At 43.6% G+C, this 11101-nt stretch overlaps 1 pseudogene; it reads left to right on the plus strand.

Annotated features, from left to right (window-relative positions):
* Window positions 1-1090: 1090 nt before the first annotated feature.
* On the plus strand, window positions 1091-11087 carry LOC131467040 (NACHT, LRR and PYD domains-containing protein 12-like; annotated as a pseudogene).
* The last annotated feature ends 14 nt before the right edge of the window (window positions 11088-11101 follow it).

Consider the following 11101-nt stretch of genomic DNA (forward strand, 5'->3'; position numbering starts at 1 on the left):
TAGTAGTAGTCAGTAGTAGTCAGTAGTAGTCAGTAGTGGTCAGTAGTAGTCAGTAGTGGTCAGTCGTAGTCAGTAGTAGTAGTCAGTAGTAGTCAGTAGTAGTAGTCAGTAGTAGTCAGTAGTAGTAGTCAGTAGTCATGTATAGATCTTTGTATTCTATATTTTTAATTCAAAAGCCCAGAAACTTGTGAAAATACTAGAACTATTTTAGAATTACAGTCACACAAACTCACAACAACACTGCAGCTTTTTTATATCCCAACCTTTGTCCTCAGACTGTCCTCAGACAGACTTACCCCGTTTATAACGTCGTAAAATAGTAATTCTTAGTTGTTTCGTTTTGACTTGTTGTTTTTTTTTAAATGAGTTTGTTTGAATTAGTTTTTAGAGCAGGTTTACTAGTTTTTATTTTCTGTATTTATGTTTCGTTTTTTATTCGTTTTAGTGTTAGTTTGAGATTTGTCACATACTGATTCTGCTGCTGCTGCTGATTCTGCTTCTGATTCTGCTGCTGATTCTGATTCTGCTGCTGATTCTGCTTCTGATTCTGCCGCTATTTCTGATTCTGCTGCTGATTCTGCTGCTGATTCTGCTTCTGATTCTGCTGCTGATTCTGCTCCTGCTGTTAATTCTGCTTCTGCTGTTGATTCTGTTGCTGTTTCTGCTTCTGCTGCTGATTCTGCTTCTGATTCTGCTGCTGATTCTGCTCCTGCTGTTAATTCTGCTTCTGCTGTTGATTCTGTTGCTGTTTCTGCTTCTGCTGCTGATTCTGCTTCTGATTTTGCTACTGATTCTGCTTCTGAGTCTGCTGTTGATTCTGCTGCTGATTTTGCTTCTACTGCTGATTCTGCTTCTGATTTTGCTGCTGCTTCTGCTGCAGATTCTGCTGCTGCTGATTCTGTCTCCTCTGGTTTGACTGTTAATCTTTTTATCTTTTATTTGGCTTCATTCTTGGACTTTGCTCCTAACCATAATCAACACAATTAATCTTTGTATCAAAGCTCACCTGTGTGTGTGTGTGTGTGTCTGTGTGATGCCTTCAGGTCCAAACTCCACCCCTTACATATACTTATACAGATACTCAGTGTAAGAAACATGCAGACGATTCAACAACGACAAGAAGAAGTTTGTGGACTGAAGTAAGTTCATAAACATTCTCTTTCTTTTTCTCGCGTCAGAGTCGCTGATTCTCGCTGTTTGGTCAGTTTTGTTGCTTGTAGCCAAAGATATTGTTTTTTTAGGAAAATTTAAGAACTTTTCATGGTCACATACTTTTTTACGGTTCAGAATCGTTTCAATGCATCAATGCATTCCCCCTGCCTGCAGGTGTGGAGACGGGTGTGCATCACTTTCAAGTGTCCCCTGGAAACACTTCTGTCTCTGACCTCTCAGGGCCACCGTAATTTTACTGTAAAAGAATCACTTTAAAGTGCTTTTATACAGCGACTGTGTGTTTGCATCTTCTGATATTAACATTCATGTAGTAGGATGTTCTCTGTGTGTGATCTGGTTCATGTTTAATCTCTTTGCTCTTTCACTTTTACTCTTGACTGTCTGTTAACAATAATCGGGAACCTGAGTCTTTTGTTAAGTTTCAGAGTTGACCTCTGAAAAAACCCCAAACCACGATTCTGATCAACACACCAGACTAGGATTAATAATATCCATATGTATATACATATATATATATATATATATATATAGTTTATTATTAGTATTATTCATTTCTGAACTTTAAACACATGTATGCGGTTACAGCTGAGCTTCATGTCATATTTGAAAGGTTAAAGTGTGTAATTATCTTCATCATAAATGTAAAACTATTGACTAATTCAAATGTAAAGGTTAAGCTGCCCACGCTTTGTTTTACAACATCTATATTAATATACTCGACTTTATGGTAAGAGCGTGGACTTTCAAAATAAAAGAACTCTGAAATTGCGGAATGAACAAATATTGCACTTACATTGAGATTGATATTACTTTGGATTATAGCACGTCATTCTGATGTGACATTCCAAAATAAAAGCTACTTCACTGGTTACAACAGTGATCAATCAATGAATTAATCGATTGCTTCCTCAGGTGAATGTTTTGTTTTGAGAGACTTCCTGTTTAGATGAAGACTTAAATAAATAAAAAACAATAATTAATTTGTTATTATATTGTGAGAAGATGACATTTTTCATGTCTCATTGATTCTTGTGCAGGTGCTGAGCTCCATCTAGTGGCGCTGCACTGAACTACACTAAGGCAAGATTGATTTATTTTGTTTCTCAAATACTTTTCATGGTGATTATTATTGTCATAAATTCAATGTGCTATCGTTAATCCGTCAATAATCTTTAATTTTCTTTAATTCACATTCTGAGAAAATAATCCTCTAAAGGAGAAGAATATTTTATGACAAAAGGCGTGCGTTTGTAAATCTGATGAAATAAAATGACTGCGGCGTTAAGTTTGACCTCTGACATCATGTCGTGTGAAGGTGGAGGCTCGACGATGAATCGGTGTGAGGAGGCGGAGATGGAAGCCCCGCCCACTGATGTCACAGCTCAAAGGTGAGGCGGAGTTTTATGAGACGCTTCTCTACACGTCAACATTTCTACGACAAGAACTTTAATCTGGAAACGTTGTCTTTTGTTTGACCGTGCGTGTGCGGTCTCCTCCTGGTTTTCAATAATCTAGTCCGACTGTTGCCAGTTGCCAGTGCTCTACATTCAGTGTCTGAGTGAATTATGGGGGATTTTATTATGGAGGTCGCTCGCAACGCACCACCCTTGATGTACGCAGGCGTACACGCCCACTTTAACTATACTCGTTCCGGGACTATATGCATATATATGTAAAAGACACAAGATATAAAAAGCTTCCCATTTAAATGAGTGATACTAGAAAAGTATAAAAACACACTTAGTATAAAATAATAAACACATCTACAAACTAAGGAAATAAAAACGGACTTAATAAAATTGAAACAAACATGACTAATAAAATAAAAATTTGAATATGTGAAAATGAATGCCTAATTGGGTATGAACACGCCACTGGTCTGCAGAAGTTAGCGAGAGTGTCTAGCGATGAGTTCTAGAATTTAGCGGAGGCTGTACACAGGACTTCATTTGTGGTGGAAACCTCAGTCTTTATGAACCTTTAGTTCTTAAAGAAAAGTTCTTGGTTCTAGAAGTTCTGGGTACTTTTGGTCAAAATGTCGGAAATTAGCTCTCGGAACTTTCAACCTTCTCTGTCACAGCTCTGTGTGTGTGTTCTGTTGTGTCTCAGACGGGTGATCAGGCCTTTACCAGATGGGATGATCTTCAAAGGTCACCCTTCAGGGACTCGGTAAGTCGACATCGCAGCGGTGAGCTGTGACCGTTAGCATCACCATCAGTCTTATCGTAGGAGATCTCAAACTTTCCTGTTAGCTAAAAAGATAACTTAGCTTCTTGAAAAGCTGTGAACTGACCTGCTTTGTCCACAGGCCAGGTGGAAGGGATTTGGACTTGTAACAGAGAGTTGCTTGTTTGAATCTCCTTCTCCTGAGCAAGGTACCAATCAGTCATTGTTGATTTCGAAACTCTAAATTGACCCCAGCCACAAGGGGGCCACATCCAAGCCCCGGTCCCAAGCCCAGATAAATGGGAGGGTTGTGTCAGGAAGGCATAAAAATCTCTGCCAAATCATTTGTATGTGGATCACCTACTGTGGCACCCCCTAGAGAGAGAGACGTTGAAAGTTTTTAAATGTATTTGATTTATATTCATAATAATGAAATCATCCTGTGATTGTGTACAGACCAGACCCTTCCAGATCTGAAATCAGCAGAGTTTCCTTCAGTTCCATGCCACCGCCACCATGTTTTGGAGAAGAGCTTCTTTCAGAGACTCAGTGAGTCAACATGGTTCCAGGAGAGGGCGGTGTCCTCACCCTGCATCATGTTTTGTTCATGTTCTAAGTTATGTTTGATTCACTCAGGCCTCGCGCCAAGAGAAATAAAAAGCTTTATTAGTCCCCTAGGGGTAATTCTTTCTCTGCATTTAACCCATCCTCATCTAGGAATCTTCCTAGAAGGCGCAGTGGGCAGGCACAATGAGCAGCGCCCGGGGAGCAATGGGCTCAAGGGTACCCCAGACATTTGATCTGGTGGGTACTTGAACTGGCAACAAGCCAAGTTCCCGATCTACTTGGCCATGGGCCACTGGGACAAGTGGCTGTGAACAAAAGACTGCAAAATTAGATCTAGTCTAAAATCTGTATTATCTTGAATGACCATCAGGCAGTGACCCCATGGGTTTATATACAAGTCAGAGAGAACATTTGAAGTTAATGGTTCCATTATGTAATTTATGTTGCCTTTGGAGAGTCAAACAGACCGGAAAGCCGATGAAAAACAACCTATTGTACTTTGAAACGAATGCAGTAAACGACTGCATTTAAAGCCAGCATATATATAAATGGCTCTTCTAAAGGCCGATTTATACGCCAGACAAAGATGTCCATACTTTTATGGTGTTAATTTTGTCTATCACTTCAAATGTCCTTACCAAGGCAAAAGACGCACAAGGTTGCGATAATGTTTGGGATAGACAGACTTAAATAAACACAAAGACAAGTATGAATGGACCTTAAAAGTCACAGTGGTTAGCACTGTTGCCTCACAGCAAGAAGGTCCCAGACAAATCCCGGTCTATCACAGGTCCTTTCATGTTCTCTCTGTGTCCATGTGGGTTTTATCTAGGTACTCCAGGTTCCACCTACCATGAAATCATGTGTTAGGGGAACACTCCTGTGGGTGACCCTGAGCAGCAATCTGGAGTTGGTCTCCAGGCGCTGCTCAGTAGCTGTCCACTGCTCCCAGTTATAGGAAGGTTCCTATAGAGGATGGGTAAAATACACATTTCCATACAGGGATTACCTTAACCTTACAGATCATTTGTTTCCTGCCTTATGAGGCAAAATTTGCACATTAGACTTTTACAAATCGTAGCTCAACTGAAAAAGGGTCCACCAAACTGAATCCTACCTAATCCATGAAATGTTGCTTATCCAAAAACACCCAAGTGTTGTTCTCTCCACAGAGACTATAACAGTGAGACAGAGATCTTCCTGAGGAAGATGAAGCAGGAGAATCCGGATGACTGTCTTCAGAGCAGTAAGACTTCACTACACTTCATTTTTCTCACATTTTCACCAACATCCACTCACTCTTGTGTCTCTACTCCAGGAGCTCCTGCTGCAGTTTGTCAACAACAACTCAAGTCTCATCTGAAAAACAAATTCCAGTTTGTCATTGAAGGGATTCCTAAAGGGGGAAACTGGACTCACCTGAGTCAGATCTTCACCGAGCTCTATGTTGTACAGGGAGGGTGGGGAGAGGTTGAGGGAGAACATGAGGTCATACAAATTGAGACAGCATCCAGGAAACCTTACCACCCAGAACCAACAGTCAGATGCGAGGACATATTTAAAGCCTCAGCCGGAAGATGGGCCAATCAGGACAGTGATGACACTGGGAGTGGCTGGAATTGGGAAGACGGTCTTAATACATAAATTCACTCTGGACTGGGCTGAAAACAAAACCAATCAGGACATACACTTCACATTTCCTTTCTCTTTCAGAGAGCTAAATTTGCTAAAGGAGAAGAAGTACAGCTTAGTGGAACTCATTCATCTTTTCTTTACTGAAACCAAAGAAGCAGGGATGTACAGGTTTGATGAGTTCCAGGTCATGTTCATCTTGGATGGTCTAGACGAGTGTCGACTCCCTCTGGACTTCCACAACTCTGAGACCCTGACTGATGTCACAGCATCCACCTCAGTGGACGTGCTGCTGGTAAACCTCATCCAGGGTAATCTGCTTCCCTCTGCTCTCCTCTGGATAACCACACGACGAGCAGCAGCCAATCAGATCCCTCCTGACTGTGTTCACATGGTGACAGAGATCAGGGGGTTCATGGATCCACAGAAGGAAGACTACTTCAGGAAGAGGTTCAGCGATGAGGATCAGGCCAAGAGGATCATCACCCACATCCAGACATCACGAAGCCTCCACATCATGTGCCACATCCCCGTCTTCTGCTGGATCACTGCAACACTTCTGGAGAACATGTTAAAAACCAGAGTTGGGGGAGAACTACCCAAGACCCTGACGGAGATGTACATCCACTTCCTGGTGGTTCAGTCCAAACGGAGCATCAAGTTTAATGAAGGACCTCAGCCGGATCGTATTTGGAATAGAAAGATCCGAAAGATGATTGCATCCCTGGGGAAACTGGCTTTTGAACAGCTGCAGAAAGGGAACCTGATCTTCTATGAATCAGACCTGACAGCATGTGGCATAGATATCCAAAAAGCAGCATTTTACTCAGGAGTCTTCACTCAGATCTTTAAAGAAGAGAGAGGCCTGTACCAGGACAAGTTCTTCTGCTTCGTCCATCTGAGTGTTCAGGAGTTTCTGTCTGCTCTTCATGTTCATCAGACCTTCTGTAAATCGGGTGTCAATCTGATGTTGACCACTTCCTCACATCAAAAATTAGAAAAACAGACACTAAAGCATGTCTATCAGAGTGCAGTGGACAAGGCCTTACAGAGTCCAAACGGACATCTGGACTTGTTCCTCCGCTTCCTCCTTGGTCTTTCTGTACCAACCAATCAGAGTCTCTTACGAGGGCTGATGTCAAAAGGTAGCTCTCGGATCAACCAGGAAACAATCCAGTACATAAAGAAGAAACTCAACGAGAGTCAGACTCAAGAGAGAAGCATCAACCTGTTCCACTGTCTGAATGAACTAAATGACCGTTCTCTAGTGGAGGACATCCAAGAATCCCTGAGATCAGGACTTCTGTCCACAAAAAGACTGTCTTCTGCTCAGTGGTCAGCTCTGGTCTTCATCCTGCTGTCATCAGAGGAACATCTGCATGTGTTTGATCTGAAGAAATTCTCTGGTTCGAGTGAAACGCTTCTCAGGTTGCAGCTGGTGGTCAAAGCCTCGCTCAAAGCTCAGTATGTGAACCGAAACGTTTCCAGGTCTAACAGTTATAATACGATAAGATATCATGCATACTTAAACCAGAACAAAAACCATCATGTGACTCCATATTAAGTAAATATTAGCAGCTGCTTCAGTTGTGTCCACCATCAGTGTTGACAGGGATGAACCAGTAGCTTAGTAGCTGAGTTTGTCATCATCTCATTAACCTATTACAGTAACACACATTGGATTGCAGGATTCTGGTCCTGATGCTGGATCAGAATCACATGACATTCACTTCTGTCATTATGGACATGCTAAACCTTGTTAGCAAGTAAAGCATTCTTAACTAAACACGTAAGAGTTCCAACACCAAGCAGCAAATCAGTAAATGATCTACCCTGTGTTAGCTTCATGCTAACAATACAAGCTACAGGCAATACTGTATGAAAGCCCAGAGTCCAGGCTAAGAGCAAATGTTGTTTTGTCATCATACCTAGAGTTTTAGTCCTGAATATATCGTAATATGTCCAGCATGGACTGTTTGTCCCAGTGAACAAGGGCTTAACAAAGAAAGGGGTTGTTTTTTACACCAACTCTTCTCCTTCAGGCTGAGCGGCTGTAACCTCTCAGAGGAAAGCTGTGACGCTCTGTCATCAGTCCTCAGCTCTGAGTCCTCGAGCCTCAGAGACCTGGACCTGAGTCAGAACGACCTGCAGGACTCAGGGGTGAAGCTGCTCTCTGCTGGACTGAAGAGTCCACACTGTGCACTGGAGACGCTCAGGTCAGATCACACTGTGAGGCTTCGATGTCTAAACTACTTGTGAATTTTGTTTTGAGATTTTTTAATGAATAAATCAATGTTTTTTTCAGGTTAAATCAAACCAAGATCACACAAAAATGCTGCAAGTACTTGTCATCAGTCCTTAGCTCTGAGTCCTTGAGCCTCAGAGACCTGGACCTGAGTCAGAACAACCTGAAGGACTCAGGAGTGATGCTGCTCCTTGCTGGACTGAAGAGTTCACACTGTGCACTGGAGACGCTCAGGTCAGATCACATTGTGGTACTAAACAGAACTGCCTGACTCAATGAGTTGTTTTTGAAAATATTGTGAAGCTGCTGTTTTTTTTATTTATATCAGGTTGAGTCAAACCCGTTTGTCGGAGAAAAGCTGTGAGGATTTGTCGTCAGTCATCAGTTCTGAGTCCTCGAGCCTCAGAGACCTGGACTTGAGTCAGAACAACCTGAAGGACTCAGGAGTGAAGCTGCTGTCTGCTGGACTGAAGAGTCCACACTGTACCCTGGAGACGCTCAGGTCAGATCACACTGTATCACTAAAAATAACTGACTCTCAGAAACTGCTGTTTTTGAAAATATTGTGAAGCTGCTGTTTTTTTTATTTACATCAGGTTGAGTCAAACCCGTTTGTCGGAGAAAAGTTGTGAGGATTTGTCGTCAGTCCTCAGCTCTGAGTCCTTGAGCCTCAGAGACCTGGACCTGAGTAAGAACGACCTGCAGGACTCAGGAGTGGAGCTGCTGTCTGCTGGACTCAAGAATCCACACTGTGCACTGGAGACACTTAGGTCAAGATTCTGCTGCTGATCCACAACTGTGATTTATCTGACTTCAACATGATGTCATAAGGTCTTCTCTGTGTGTGTCTTTCAGTCTCTCAGGTTGTATGGTCTCTGTAGAAGGCTGTTCTTCTCTGGCTGCCTCCCTGACCTCTAACCCTACCCACCTGAGAGAACTGGACCTGAGTTACAATCATCCAGGAGTCGTAGGAGACAAGCTCCTGTCTGCTGGACTGAAGGACCCACACTGGAGGCTGGAGAAACTCAGGTAAAGACAGAACGACAGACTCAGTTATGGACAAATGGACAGACTCGGGTACGGACAGTAAGACACTCTGGTATGGATAGATGGACAGATCATCCACCAGGACAACTGGGTGATTTTCTTGATGAGCTAGACACCCTGCTTTCCTCCATCCCTGAGCATGACTGTCCCATGATTGTCCTGGTGATATGAACATCCACTTAGACAGTCCCTGCTCTTCAGACTTCCTATCGCTGATGCACTCCTTTGAGCTGCAGCGGGTTCACAGCCCTCCAACTCACAAAGCTGGCAAAGAGCTTGATCTCAATCTGACCAGAAGTTGTTCCACAGATACCTTTACGGTCACATCTTTACACTACTCTGACCACTATTTCATTCAGTTCAGTGTGGGTCTCCCAGAGCAAAGTATAGAGTGTTAACTAAGTCCTCAATACTCATCCTGCTCGACCTATCAGCAGCATTTGACGCGGGTAATCACCGTATCCTGGGTATCACAGGAAAAGCACACTCCTGGTTCAAATCCTACCTACTGGGCTCGTTCAATGTGTCCTGGCTCGGTCACACATCTGCACCACACAGCCTTGCCACAGGGGTGCCCCAAGGCTTGGTGCTGGGGCCTCTCCTCTTTGCCATGTTCACCCCCTCACTGGGCCAGATTATCCGCTCACATGGCTTCTCATGTCACTGCTATGCTGATGATACCCAGCTGTCTCTGTCATTCCCACCTGATGACAACACGGTCTCAGCACAAAACTGATTGTCTCACTGGTGTATCTGCATGGATGAAAGCCCATGACCTCCAGCTAAACCTCTCCAAAACCGAACTACTGCTTTTCCCAGCCAAGTCAACAATACATCATAACATCTGCATTAATATCAATTCCCTATCTCTGGCGCCTTCTAAAATAGAGAAGAAACTTGGGTGTCATGATTGCTGACCAGTTGACCTTTACAGATCATGTTGCTTCTGTCACCCGATCATGTGGCTTTGCTCTATTCAGTATAAGAAAAATCAGACTGTAGAAGAAGTTCAAGACTTCTTCTATGTAGCTTATTCCTCTCTTTTAAGTGGCTTTGGATAAAACATCTGCTACATGTTTAAATTTTATTGTTAATGGACAGGTGGGCAGACTCAGGTATGGACAGATTGACAGACTCAGGTATGGACAGATGAACAGACTCAGGTATGGACAGACTCAAGTATGGACAGGTGGACAGACTCAGGTATGGACAGATGGACAGACTCAAGTATGGACAGATGTGCCTGAAGTTTCCTTCCTTTTTTTCTCCTCCAGACTGGAACACATTGGAGAACAGAGACTTAAACCTGGTCTAAAGAAGTGTGAGTGTTTGTCCATCACAGATTGTCCTCATATATATGTTCAGTGATTGGTCACTGATCAGCTTTAACCCTTGTGTTTTCCTTGACAGATGCTTGTGACCTCACAGTCGACATGAACACCGTGCACAGGAAACTGAAACTGTCCAACGACAACAGGACAATGACGTCGGTGCAGGACACTCAGTCATATCCCGATCATCCTCACAGATTCCACTCTTGGCCTCAGCTGCTCTGCAGCGACACTCTGAGCGGTCGCTGTTACTGGGAGGTGGAGTGGGCGGGGCGAGTGAATGTGGCGGTGACATACAAAGGACTGTGTCGGCGGGAAGAGAGCCCCGCCTCGCGGTTGGGACGAAACGACCAGTCCTGGAGTCTGATCTGCTCCGATGTCGACGGTTACTGCGTGTGGCACGATCACAAGAGGCAGGCGTGTCCTCTCTCACCCTCACCCTCTCACAAAATAGCTGTGTATTTGGACTGTCCTGCCGGGACTCTGTCCTTCTACAGCGTGTCGGGGGACGCGCTGATCCACCTACACACCTTCAACACCACGTTCACCGAGCCACTGTACCCGGGGTTTGGGTTTGCGTCCGAATGGCCTGGTTCTTCTGTGACTCTGTGTTCAGTGTAGCAGGGATCTACGTGACATGTATGTCACCGAGGTTTTCTGATGTGGTTGTGTTTGTAAAAACCAGTTCAGGTGAATCCACCAACATGCTTTTAATCCACATGGGAGTACGGAAACACTGTTTTTTGAAAAGTGTGTTTTTGTGTATAATACTAAAACGATACTTTGGGGAAATGATGATGTCATCTCATGGTCTCTCCGTTTATTGCGTTTTGGCTTTAGAATGGTACAGTCCTGGGTCGTTAGTGACACCAGCAGCAGTGACACAGTCCTATAGAGCAGTGGTTCCCAACCTTTTTTCCTTGAAGCCCCCCTTGCTTGT

Source organism: Solea solea, chromosome 10, assembly GCF_958295425.1.
Source record: "Solea solea chromosome 10, fSolSol10.1, whole genome shotgun sequence".
NCBI lineage: Eukaryota > Metazoa > Chordata > Actinopteri > Pleuronectiformes > Soleidae > Solea > Solea solea.